This window comes from Camelus bactrianus, chromosome 11, assembly GCF_048773025.1.
Source record: "Camelus bactrianus isolate YW-2024 breed Bactrian camel chromosome 11, ASM4877302v1, whole genome shotgun sequence".
Classification (NCBI taxonomy): domain Eukaryota; kingdom Metazoa; phylum Chordata; class Mammalia; order Artiodactyla; family Camelidae; genus Camelus; species Camelus bactrianus.
In genome coordinates, this window is record NC_133549.1 from 51,426,746 (window position 1) to 51,439,862 (window position 13,117).

The 13,117-nt window shown below is 42.6% G+C and overlaps 1 protein-coding gene across 13 annotated transcripts in view; it reads left to right on the forward strand.

Moving 5' to 3' along the window:
• SGMS1 (sphingomyelin synthase 1) overlaps positions 1 to 13,117 on the forward strand; it is a 264,800-nt gene that overhangs the window by 93,918 nt on the left and 157,765 nt on the right. For 2 of the 13 annotated variants that reach the window (XM_045507433.2, XM_045507434.2), the window contains exon 1: positions 7,002 to 7,151. The exons of 10 other annotated variants lie outside the window; for them this stretch is intronic. The gene's annotated coding sequence lies outside the window, so the exon portion shown is untranslated. Of the gene's footprint in view, positions 1 to 7,001; positions 7,152 to 12,944; positions 12,963 to 13,117 lie in introns of those variants that run through there. One more of the 13 variants, XM_045507432.2, reaches the window with a different exon arrangement.

A 13,117-nucleotide genomic window follows, 5' to 3' on the forward strand; every position in this document is an offset into this window, starting at 1 on the left:
TTTTGATTTTCCTACCTAGTAACTACCTCAGTCTTTTCATGTGCTGGAGCAGTGATTCTCAAATGTTCTGGTTTAAGGACCCTTTATACTCTTAAAAATTATTGAGGACCCCAAAGAGCTTTGCTTATATGAGTTATATCTAGAATTTTGTGGCAGGCAGAGAAATAGCCCCCAGAGAGGTCCACACCTAATCCCCAGAACTGATGAATGTGTTACTTTATGTGGCAAAAGAGATTTGATTATGTTAAGGCTCTAGAGGTGGGGAGATTATCCTGGATTATCCAGGTGGGCTCAGTATAATGAAAAGAGTCCTTCTAAGAGGGAGGCAGGAGTGTCAGTCAGAGAAGGAATCATGGGGACAGAAGCAGAGGTTGAAGTGATGCTATTGCTGGAAGTGGGGACCATGAGCCGAGGAGGGCAGGTGGCCTCCAGAAGCCAGGAAAGGTGAGGGACAGGTTCTCCCCGAGGCCCGTGAGGAACTCATCTGTGCCGACACCTGCATCCTAGCCCTGTGAACCTGCTTTTGGGCTTCCAACCTCCAGAACTCTAAGATAATTTGTGTCATTTTTAAGCTGCCACATTTGTAGTCATTTGTTTTAGCAGCCATAGGAAACTAATAAAATATTTTCCGTGTTAGAAATTAGAAGTCAGAAATTTTAAAAATACTGCTTCATTTTAAAATAATAAACTCTTACAGGTTAGCTCAAATTACTTTTTGGGGGGAAAATAACTATTTTCCACCTATTAGTGAGAAGACCACCACTGCTATACATTCTTAAACTCTTTTAATGTCCAGCTTAATGGAAAGTACCTGGCCTCTCAGATCAGCTTCTGCATTCAGTCTGTTGTGGCATCATGTGTCATGTAGCCTCTGAAAAACTCCCCTGAATACTCATGAGAGAATGAGCATTAAAAAGACGAATACCATCTTAGTATTATTATAAAATAGTTTTGGCCTCATGAACTACCTTAAAGGGTGTTGGGAGTCCCAACGCTTTGAGAGTTCTGGGCTGGAACAAAGCCACACAGCCACACCTAGTTGCAAAAGAATCTAGAGTTTAGGGTGCTTACTTTGGGTCTGTTTAAAAAAATGTGGGGGTTCTATTATTAAGGAAGAAAGGGAGAATGGATACTAAGAGACATTTAGCAATCTCAGATTCTCTTTATATCAAAGTTTGATAGGTAGGTAGACAGTCACCAAAATATTGGTTTCCCTTCTCCTCGTCCTTATGTTAGCTAGGAAAGATGGGTGTTTGGTTTAGACTGCATCATTTAGAAATACCTGTGATGAAACACAGTGCATGTAGGCAGAGTCATAACTGCAGTGAATTGCAGTTTTTTGCATTTAAAAATTAATTATATAAAGTATCTTTTGTTTGGTGTTCACAGGCAGCTTTTTGATGTTTTGTTTGGGTCTTTTGAACTTAACAATACGCTTCCTTCCCTTGGCTAGGACGACAGTTGGAATTAAAATGAGATTTCAGCCCAGCTTTGATGCATAGTGGTTCTTTATGGGGTTTGAAACTACAAGGGGAGTGACATTTCCTCTTGGTCATTTTGTAAACAGTTCCTCCTCCCTAGCAGCATCCTGTTGCTGAAGAATAACCCAGTTCTAGTTTCTCATGTGAAAGCGCAGTTAGGAATATTTGTGCTGAGTAGCTTATAATTTTAAAAATTTTATATAAATACAGTAAAACAGTTTGAGTTGAAATGGCATAATTTTGAGCCTAATATAAAGCTTGATACTGATTTCATTAATTGATAATATATGTTTAATGCACTTTTAGAGCTATTCTTGTCTTTAAATCAATTATTGTAGTATCTTTTGGGTGAGTGAAGACTTGGGAGATACTTTCATATTCCATACATGGTCTTGAAGTATTATTTCAACCTCTGGGATGAAAGAAGCCTTTGTGTCTTTCACACCTTAGATTGTCCATTTCCTGACTGAAATGATTGGGGAGGGGAGTTTTGGCTTGGGATGGGGGTGTGGAGAGGAAGCAGAGAATTTAGAGGCTCAAATTTAGAGGCTCAAGCACTTGGGAAAAGGTGTACCTGGTTGGGAGCCACACTGGGGTGGGTACTGTGGGAAAAAAAATATTGCCTGCCATTTTAGTAAGCAAAGGATATCGTGGCCATAAAGCCATCAGCCACTGCAGCTGTGCTGTCGGTGCACCCTGAGGGGATTCAGGATGGAGAAAAACAGGACACTGGCCCTAGAGAGTTAAGATGCATATCAAAGGAGTGATTTCAATAATCCCAGACTCTTCTATCTTCCCATAAGTTGAAAAGCACTGAAGTCATTAACTTGAGATGTCTTTTGTGATTAGCAGTAATCTTTTGATGTTCAACTGCATGGTTTTTTGTTTGTTTGTTTGTTTTGTTTTAAGCAAAAACTCCCATATATTCTGGCTTCCCCCTTACCTCTTTGGAGCAGTTCCTCAGAGCCATCTGAGAGGCTGTCTCCCAGGCTATAGTTCTCAGTAAGGTCGCTGAATAAAACATAATTCTTAACTTTTAGGTTGTGCATTATTTTTTTTAGTCGGTAGTTCTCTGGGGGCTAGATGGTCATGCCAGTGTCTGGTGACCTTTCTGAACTGGAGCTGAGAAGGACAGTTTTACTTGCTTTTCTCTTTTTCCCAGAGGCCCATGAGAACCACCTTGTGTTGCCTGTTTCTCTTGTACCTTGTGGTGTACTGTGTTGCCAGGAACTGGGGTCCTTCTCAGTTGAAACCTTGGTTAAAGGTTAAAGGTGGAAGCAGTTTGTTGTAACTTGAACTTGTGGACCAGAGACCTGTTGCTACCAAGTACCTTGCATCTGAGGGGCTCGATGTTTTTAGCAACCAGCATTGTCATAGTAGCATTTATTACCCATATATGAGCATAATGGAAAAATTGTAAGTGAAACTGATGGAAGGGTATCCCTATTCATTTTTGGATGTATTACCAATCATCACCTGGCTGGCTGTCCCTGTGACTTGTTCGGTGTTCCTGTAGGGGAGAAGTGTGGCTGGCTGTGGTGCCCTCCCCTCTTCATTTTGAGGGGTTTACTCTCATGTCCACATATCACCCTGGTCTGCCATGCAAGGTCCTGGTTAAGAGACAGTTTTGGTTAAAAGCCATGTGGTTGCAGTAGCTAGCGGTTTTGGAAACATGGGCTGGAAGATTTTTCTGATACTTTAACAATTGTTTTTTATTTGTAAAATAACCAAACAGTTGTTTTAAGATTGCAAAACAATTAGTGTTTTGATTTGGCAGTTCCTACACTTACTAATCACTGAAAGTAGACAATTTCTGCATGTAAGAGGCTCAGTGAGCAGGGGGCCAGGGGCCATGTCTTATTTTCCCACCGGCTCTTTCGCAGGCCTGAGGGGCTTCCCTCATGGCTGACTTGGGAGGCACTTCAGGTTTGTACCCGGGTGTCACAGGCCTTCAGACACAGGTCATTGCTCGGGCACTGAAGGCAGGGTGTTTTGGAAGCTACATGTGACAGTTTAAGGAAAAGTTAGAGTCTCTCCAGAAAGAGGCAGATGCATGCACAACGAACTCGCTGTGTTTCACAATTTTCTTTTCCCCTCTCACTCTCATTTCTCCCTGATTTCCCAGCTTACTCTTGCTGCAGCTGTTAAAAAGGCTGACTTCCTTTCAGACTCCTGGTCTTCCCTAGCCCAGCCCTTGGCAGATGCCTCAGACACAAAGTCATGGAGACAGAGACTGCCCTTCCCCTTTCTCTCTCCACTGCAGTCTGCCTGCCGTTCTCCTGCCACGTGTCATGCTGGGCTGTCCTGAGCTCTAGCATGTGTGGGCAAGGCTTATTTCCTACCCACTCACACATCTTTTGTCCTGCCGTCCCCTCTATTTGAAATGTTGGGGGCTGTAAGTATCCCTAAGGTAAAACAGGGGCAGTTGCTAATCCTATGTATCTTAGGGGCCAGGCTTTGAACTAAGAAGATAAGCAGTCCTTGGTCCAGTTCCTCAGCACCGGAGGGCTTCCTTACGTCCTTCTGCTCTAAGAATTTTTTGGTTACATACTCACTGCTCAATGGCTCAGAGACTTGGGTGCCCTGTTCCTGTGGGAGGGCCTCAAATACTGAGTCTGAGGATGAGGCTGGATCACAAGGATCCCAGTCCAAAGCAGATCATGTTAAGTTCCAGTGCACCTTTAGATTTTCATTTGTGGATAGTGCTTGTCCCAGTTTGTAAGAGTGTGTGTGAATATTTCTCCATTCCTAAGTTCTTTTAAAGAGAAGAACTCTTGCTCTCCTGTTTAGCATTAAAAAAAAATGACCTGTTCTGGGCTTGGCATATAATAAGGAAAGAATGAACAGGACAGACACCTGTCCTGAAAAATGGACTTCTCTGTCAACAGTGGTTTGCATATCGCACCCTGAGATAGATACATGACTGGTTTTTTTTTCATGTTTTTTAAAAATTGAGGTATGGTTGATGTACAATATTATATGTTTCAGGTGTACAACATGGTGATTTATAATTTTTAAAGCTTGTATTCCATTTATAGTTATTATAAAATATTGGCTATATTCCCTATACTGTACAATGTATCCTTGTAGATTATTTACATTATACATAGTAGTCCACACCTCTGGATCCCCTACCCCTACTTTGCCCTTCCCCCCTTCACTCTCCCCACTGGAAACCACTAGTTTGTTCTCTATATCTGTGAGTCCGTTTCTTTTTTCCCTTCCTCCCTTCCTCCCTTCCTCCTTCCTCTTCCTTCCTTCCTTCCTTCCTATCTGTCTTTTTAAAAATTCTGGATAACAAACTTTTAATTTGGTCAAGGGAAAAGGACAGAAGAAAGTCATCATTTACCAGAGTCCTTCCAACAGATGATGTTTGCAAAACCAAAAAGGTCTTTTCAAAATATAATGTACTGAGGGCACGGTATAGCTCAGTGGCAGACCGCATGCTTAGGATGCAAGAGGTTCTGAATTCAATCTCCAGTACTTCCATTAAAAAAAAGTATAAAAAAGAAAAACTATATAACGTGCTTTGCTGAAACAGATCTATATCCTGATTGTAGTAATGCTTATATGAATCTCTACATGTGATAACATTTTATAGAACTGTATGCAAAAAAGAAAAAAGACAGGAATTGTACATGTAAAAAAATGAAATCTGAACAAGGTCTGTAGTTTAGTTAACATATTGTACCAATGTCAGGGTCTTGCTTTTTTTGATACTTGTGATTATGTAGGATAAGAGGGGAATACATGGGAACTTTCTACTATTTTTGCAACTTCTATGTTGAGTCTAAAATTATTTCAAAATCAAAAGTTAAAAGAAAAATACAATGAGCTACCACTACATACTTTTTATAATAGCTTTAAAAAAAGAAAGAAAAAAAAAACAGGAAAATGAAACAAAAACACAAAGATACAGAGCAACTAGAACTTTCTTGCATTGCTGGGGGGAATTTAAAATGGGCCAGCCACTTTGGGAAATAGGTAGCTTCTTACAAAGTTTAATACGTATTTACCATACAAACCAGCAATTCCATTCTTAGATATTTACCCAAGAGAAATGAAAACCTCTTTTCACACAAAAAACCGTAGGCTAATATTTTCAACAACTTTATTCCTAACTGTCCAAAACTAGAAGAAACTTGAATGTCCTTCAACAGATAAGTGGATAAGCAAACCAGATGTCAGTGGAGTATTACTCAGTACTAACAAAGAACATACACAACTGTTTGGATGAATCTCAAATGCATTATGTTATGTGAAAGAAGCCAAACTCAAAAAGGTACATCCTGTATGACTCAAAAGGGTACTACCGTATGATTTCATTTATATGACATTCTTGAAAAGGCAAAAGTACAGGGTTAGAAAATACATTAGTGGTTGCCTGGGGCTGGCAATGGGGGAGAAGACTGAGTTACAAAGGGCAGAGGGAACTTTTTGGAATGAATGAAATATTCTGTTTCTTAATTGTGATGATGATTACATGACTAAGTTTTGGTCAAAACTCATAGAACTTTTACACTAAAAAGGATGGGTTACTGCATGTAAATTATACCCCAATAAATCTGACTTTTAGATGAAAACACCACGAACAGCAAAAATAAATAATTAACGATGTGCTTTGGCTTAAATACTCAACGAGAGTTCAGTGTCTATCACTTGTCTGGTTGGATACGGTTTTGTGAAGTCATTGGTTATACAAGATATTTCGGTCAAACACATGAGTGTAGCCTCTTCAGTACTTTGGCCTCTAATTGATCAATGGAAAGAACTATTGCCATAGAGATGGATGCTTTGGTATTTGTTAAACAGAATGCTGCTGGGAGATTAAAACAAAAGCTTTGGCTCTTGCTTGAGTGAATGTAGGATGCAATCTTTAGTATGTGAACATTTAATCAGATGTCACTCTGTCTCCTCTCTGGGCTTCTTTGCCATTGAAATAGTTGTTAATGGAGCAGTTTTTGGATTGTTTTAAGTCTCAGCCATAACAACTGTGCTGTGATTTTTCTTTTTTCTCCTCACCCCCCCCCCACTGCCCCAGAGTGGTTTATAAAATGTCCTATTGGGGTAACCCAATGTTTTGATTTGGTGGGAGGGAGGAGAGCTAATTTCAGCACTATGGCCAGTACAATTTAAACATAAATCAAAATGTTTACAGCAGGAACTGGAAGATGCAGACTGGAAATCTGATGGCCTAGAACCCTGAAGCAGTGTCCCTTGATAATCAACATCCTTTGTAAATCAGAGTCAAAATTTGATTTTGGAGAAAGATTTAACTCTGAACTCCTGGCCATGATTTGTGGGGCTGAAGGATTTAATTCTGCCTTTATGGAACAGATAGCTGGGTGATGCAAATGAGATTACAACAATCTTTTCCCAATAGAAGACTCCTTGTTAATTTAAAACCAGGATTTACTAGATTGGTTTGGATTTAATGTGATTCAGTAGTCTTTTCAGTTGAGCAAACACTTAATCATTAACCACCTATCATGCTTATTATGAGGGGTTGGGTTTGCACAGGCAAATAAGCCTCAAGTGCTGTTTTCAAGGAACTCACTACCCAGCAAGGTCGACAGAGCTGTGTGCAGCCCCCTTAAGTTCAGCTGCCGGGGAGACCCCTGAGGAGGAAGCCCTGACCTCGCATGTGTCACCTGAGTTGGACCTTGATGTGTAAGTAGACTTTTGTCTGGTCTGGAAAGAGCCCAGTTTCTCAGGCAGAAGGAGCCAAGTGCTATATGAAAGCTTTTGTGGTTAGGGAATCATGGCATAGGAACTGGACAAATGACTTCCTCCCTCCCTCTCCAACTAAATATGAGTTAACGTAGAAGCCATATTTATATATGCAGTAAATATCCAGACTGTTTGGAAAGATATAAAATTATAAGTGATTTACTCCCTTCTCTCTTCTCTGTTAGTTTCTATTGCTGCTGTAATTAGTTATTGCAGTGTAGTGTTATGAAACAACACAAATTTATTGTCTTACGTTTCTGTAGATCAGATGCCCAACATGGGATTCACTGGGTTAAAATGAACATGTCTGAGGCTTTGGGCCTTTTCTGGCTTCTAGAAGCTGCCAGGATCCTTTGGCACATGGCCTTTCTCCATCTTCTTTCAGACCATTCTGCTGTAATTGAATCCAGGAAAAGGTCTCTGATTTTTAAGGACCTGTGTGATTAGATTGGGTGCTTGGGTAATCCAGGATACTCTTCCCATCTCAGTATCCTTAATTTATCATATCTGCAAAGCCCCTTTTGCTATGTAAGGTAATATATTCATAGGTTTCCGGGGGTTAGGATGTGGACATGGGGCTATTATTTTGCCTACCACATCCTTGCACCCTTATTTTTTTTTCTCCCCACTGGTAAACTATTTGGATATCAAAGCAATCATTCATACATTCATATGTGTGTGTGTGTGTGTGTGTGTATATATAAAGTTTTTTATCCCATGTATGATCATACTATGAGAAGTTATACTATAAAACGCTTTCCTTTTATTTGCACTTACTAAACTACCTCTTTTATTGTAAGTGCTGTAATAGGATTCTAGTTAGTAGGTATTCCCTTTTTTCTGAAGGTCACCAATAATGCTGGAGGGACCATCACTGGACATATGTCTTGACATTCTTTTCCACACATGTCCTTAAAGAAAATACACTGAATTGCTGGAGTAAGAGTATATGTGGGTTGTTAATTTTGAAAGAAGATTTTGAGAAATTAATAAATGGGAAATGAAAAGGAATGCATGATACTAAAAAAAAGTAAGTTCTTTAAAAGCACTGAAGGAGGAAGTCAGCATTATTAACTTATGGTTTATTATGTCCCAGTCATTATGCCAGAGGATGACTTCCTTTTTCTTGTTTGATATTCCGCTGCGATACCAAGACAGCTGTTGTTAACCCCAGTCTATTGATGAGGGGAATGAGCTGTGGTAGAAGAATGTGTAACTTGCCCCAGGTCGCAGCTCCAGGATTCAGTTCCAGGACATCACCCGGCCTCCCTCAAGGACAGTTGGGGACCCCTTAAAATTACATCTCAGTCCTCAAGTGTGTTCAGCATACCAAAATGGTGACTCTTGAGACCTTCAGATTGATTAGCTCTTTGAGTGTTTGAGGTGCTCTGATATGCATTCTCGTTTTCACTTTAAAAAAGACCTCACAGATGAGTGACTGTAGTTTTAAATAGAGCATCGTGGCTGCACAGCAGCCTCTGGGGACTCCTGCGTTGTCTAAAGCCCGAGGTGGCTGGTGGCTCCAGCTGAGCAGCTGAGGTTGATGGAAGTGGGGTGGGTCCACCTTCAGCCGATGCTCTGCGACTCGTCCCTGACGAGATCTGTTGTGGGAGGTTAAGGGGGGCGCATCCTGTCTCGGGCTGAGCTGGGGCCCACTGTAACCAGGGCAGCCACTGGTCTGGAGGCCTTGTCAGAACAGAAGTCTTCCTGGGAGCTGCCACTCCTGGGAGTTGGCGTGTTTGGGTTGGAAGCTCCTGAGGATGATAGGAGGCTGTTGAGGGCTGCTTCTCTGAGAGAGCTTCCCAACCCTGTGTGCACGTGATTGCTGCCTTGGTCTGGCCCGGCAGGCCCAGTGGTGGCCGGTAAGTGGTGTCATACAGGCTGTCGGCCAGCTAATTTGGGAAAAGGGCAAGGTGGTTGGATTCACAGTAAATTGACCTCGATGTGGGTGATTGGTTTTGCCACTGGGATCATACAAAGCAGGGTGGTGTGTGAGGTGCCGGGGTGGCTCCCACGGCCCAGGCCTTATTCCACTCACTCTTGTACAGGAGGAAGCGTGACCGTGCATGCAGAATTGTGTTTATTGCTGCCCCAGAATCAGTGGTGTTGGATAAAGGGGTGTCTGGGCCGCCAGCTTTTTTGCCTGTTGAGCTGGGCTCCAGCTGGCCGGGGCCCAGGGCCTCTGTGTTCCTAGGCTTCTGTCACTTAGAGGAGCTGCATGTTAGCACAGAGACAAGGGGCTGCTTGTGTGAATTCAGACCAGTGGCAGCTGCAAGAAAGGAGAGTGATCAAGTCCTTCTGTTTTGCTTTTGCTCAACTCTAAAAGGTACTTTCAGATTTTTGTAACATTACAGTGTTCCTTAGGAAAGCTTGACTTAAGAGCATTTATTCTGAGGGTTTTAGGGGTCTGCTGTGAGGGGAGGTGGTATCTGTCAGAAGGACAATCCAATGGGAATGGAGCTGTTGGCTGGACCTAGCTATCATTGGGCTGTGTGACCTTGTGCCAGTCACTCTCCCTCTCTGGTCCTATAAGCCAGGGAGCTGGGACTACAGCAGCCAAGTGATTCACACTCAGTACCACACTTTGGGTCCTGGTCCACTTGGTACTGGAACTCTGGGTCGCGGCTGACGTGCTTTGCCGAGGATTTGGAGCCCAACAGAGCTGCTTCTGATTCCTGGGTTGTGGCATTTACTTTGTGAGCCAAAGCAAACGACCTCACCTTCTTCACCTCCTTGATCAGGTGGAGATCAAGTCCCTTGGATCATGTTGTGGCTGCCAAGATTCAGTTGAATGAGGTAGCAGATGAGAAAAGCACTTTGCAGCTAAAGGTGGCTACCGTAACTGTAAGCTGCGTGGCACGTGGGGGTCTTGGGACACTGTCCTTTTACTTCTCCACACAAAGCGAGTGACTCCCATTAGCTTCAATTAAAATTTTAAAAATTCTGAGAGCTGTGGACCAGCGGGAAGTCCTTCCTCCCAGGGTTTGCTGTTCCTTCCCGTCACTTTCCTTCGGTCCCTGACAAGTATCAGTGACTGACCTGTGAGGTCTCAGGAGTGGGCAGCTCTTCTTACTGGCCATCCCAGTTAGGAAGACAATTCTAGAACATGAAACACAGCTGAAAACAAACATGGTCCAAATGGCTCAACTTGGGACTTCTTAGTTTGGGACTTTGTTATTTCAGTGTAGCTTTTTCTAGTTCCTAACTTTTGTTACTAGAAGAGAAATTTGCCAGGCATAGACAATGCCGTGAAAAGATGCAACTGTGTATTTTCCTTGAAAGAGAATACAGGAAGGTGTGAGGAGGAAGGCTCAACCCCTTCCCAGATATTTATTGAGCTCTGCTATTTTTAAGGCATGGTAGATGCAAAAATGAATTCAACTGACGTGGTCCTGGTTGTCACAGAGATTAGTTTATTGGCTCAGGGCAGACAGTAAATTGCAGAGATAATGGTATAATTATACTTATGATGGTACTAGGAGAAGGGCAGTGTATACTGAGTGTACAGTGTAGGGTGGCCAGGGGTGGGGAGATCAGAGAGGCGCTCTGGGGCAGTGGCTTCTAGCTGAAGGTCTGAAGGATGGGAGCAGTACGCCTGAGGAGATGGGGGCGCATCTCTCCAGACAGAAGGAACCCTGGGCAAAGGCCTCGAGGCAGAAAGGAGCTGGGCTGTCAGGGAAGCTGAAAGAAGGCCAAGGGAGCTCAGAGGCAGTGAGCTCCGCGGACAGCAGGCATGAAGGATGCAGAGAGGTGGGCAGGGGCTGGCTGTGCCTGCAGGCCCTGGACATCCAGGACCCAGATTTCACTCTGAAGAGCAGTGAGGAGTGCTGAGCTGTTTAGAAAGGGGCCTTGATGTGATTTCATACGTGTTTTTAAGAGATCATTCTGGTTTCTTTGTGGAGAACAGATTTGCTGTGGCGGGAGCGGGGGATGGGAGCATATCTGGGGAGACCAGTTTCAAGGCTTCTGCAGCTGTCCAGGTTTATTATGACAGGGCCTGTTTGTCAAGTGGGGAGTGGAGATGAATGCTGGAGAGAAGCAGCCCACAGGACCACCTGGTTCACAGGATGGGAATTGTGAGCTTGATTCTAGTTCTGAGCAACTGGGAGAAGGGTGGGGCCATTTGAGCAGATGGAAAATTTAGAGGGGATTGTGGTTTGGGTGGGGATGGAGGACTGTCTACCAGACACACTTCTCTGGGGATGCACTCTCTCTAGATACTGGGTGGCTTGCCTGCACTCTCCCTCAGGCCTCTGCTCAGATGGCCCCTTACTGGGAAGACCTTTGGGGACCACCACAGTTACATAGGCCCCCTGCCCCTCGCCCCCAAGTACCTATCACCATCTGACAAACTGCTTGGATCCTTACTTGTTTAGAATCTACATCCTTTTAGGAGGATGTGAACTCCTTAAAGGTAGGAGTTCTTATCTGTTTTATTCTCTCGTATCCATAGCACCTAGAACAGTGCCTGGTACATAGAAGGCCCTTGATAATTACTCGTTGCATGAATCTTGAGTTTGATTTTGCTTCTGGTTTTGTATCCTTTTCAAACTTGAGTGACTTTTAATTAACCTGAGGCTAGAAATAGGCATAGGGGCATTGTTCATTTGACATGCTATGTCTTTTTTTTTTAAGGCAGGATGAGTAGAAAAGTTTGATTTTCTTTTTTTTAAACTTCAGTGTTAGAAATGATAGAAGAGGACAGTTATGAAAATATTTGAATATCACGTCTTTTTTTGTTCTTTACAGAGCAGTGTAAACATCTAATCTTCAGTCTGATATATTGTTCAGATTTGGAGGCTGAAGTATAGCACATTGTAATTCCTCTAAGCTAATTATTTTTCTGGGAGAGGCCATTGACTTTTTGACTTCATCTTTTTTATTTTCTGGGGAAAGGCATGAAGGTTAGGATCAAAACTTAAAGGAGAAATGTGAGCGCATCACAGGATAAACACCTTTGATGAGAGATATTGCTGGATCCTTGGGTCTCTACATAGCCACTGATTTGAAAGTACTAATAATTCACAAGTGTTTTCCTCAATCTTCTTTACTTTGGGTTATAAATCAACTGTTAGCACTTGTAAACAGGATCTGTGCTTGTGAAAGAGGAGGCTGTGTATACAGTGGTTACCAAACACTGTTGGAGTCACACTTCTATTTAAATCCCCCCCCTCTGTCACTTACTAGCTTATAACCTTGCACAAGTTACTTAACCTCTTTCTTTAAAATGGGCATTACCAAAATTGTGTTATTATTTGAGGGGTAAGGAGAAGACAAATACTCACTATTGTTACCATTTATAAGCTTAACATAATTGATGGTGTTACTCAGTGGGATTTAAGTGTAGAAGCATCTGAAGAGAGCTAAGTGAAGCATCAATCCAGTGTCTCCCCAACTTGCCGAAACATAAGACTCTCCTCGAAGTGCTTGTTAAAAACGGAGATTCTCAGGCACCACCCAGATTTACTTAATCAGTCTCCAGAGGAGGGACCTGGGAATCTTGCTAGGCAGGTTGCGTGATGACACACCCTCAATTATGTGACTGTCCTTGGTTTCAAATATTCTGCCTAGTAGATTCTAGATGTGTGTTTATACTTGTCGGATTATGTCCCAATTTTTAGACAGGAAACGTCACTGTTTATATAAGCTATCTTATTCAGGATCTTCTCTCTAATTAAAGCAGATACAGCCTGCTTCTGGGTTCCCAAGAACATGAGAAGATGTGTAGCCACAGAACAGCATAATGTCGGTGTAAGTTACTCAGCTTCCTTGGCTTGCTTGCGTTCTCTTTACAAAACCTGTCAGATCTTAATAATCTGCCCTGTGAAATATATACAGGGACACGGTCAAATTTCTTTATAGTCTTCTGGCCTCCCAAGTCTCGAAGGCCTGTGACTCCTGGCTGT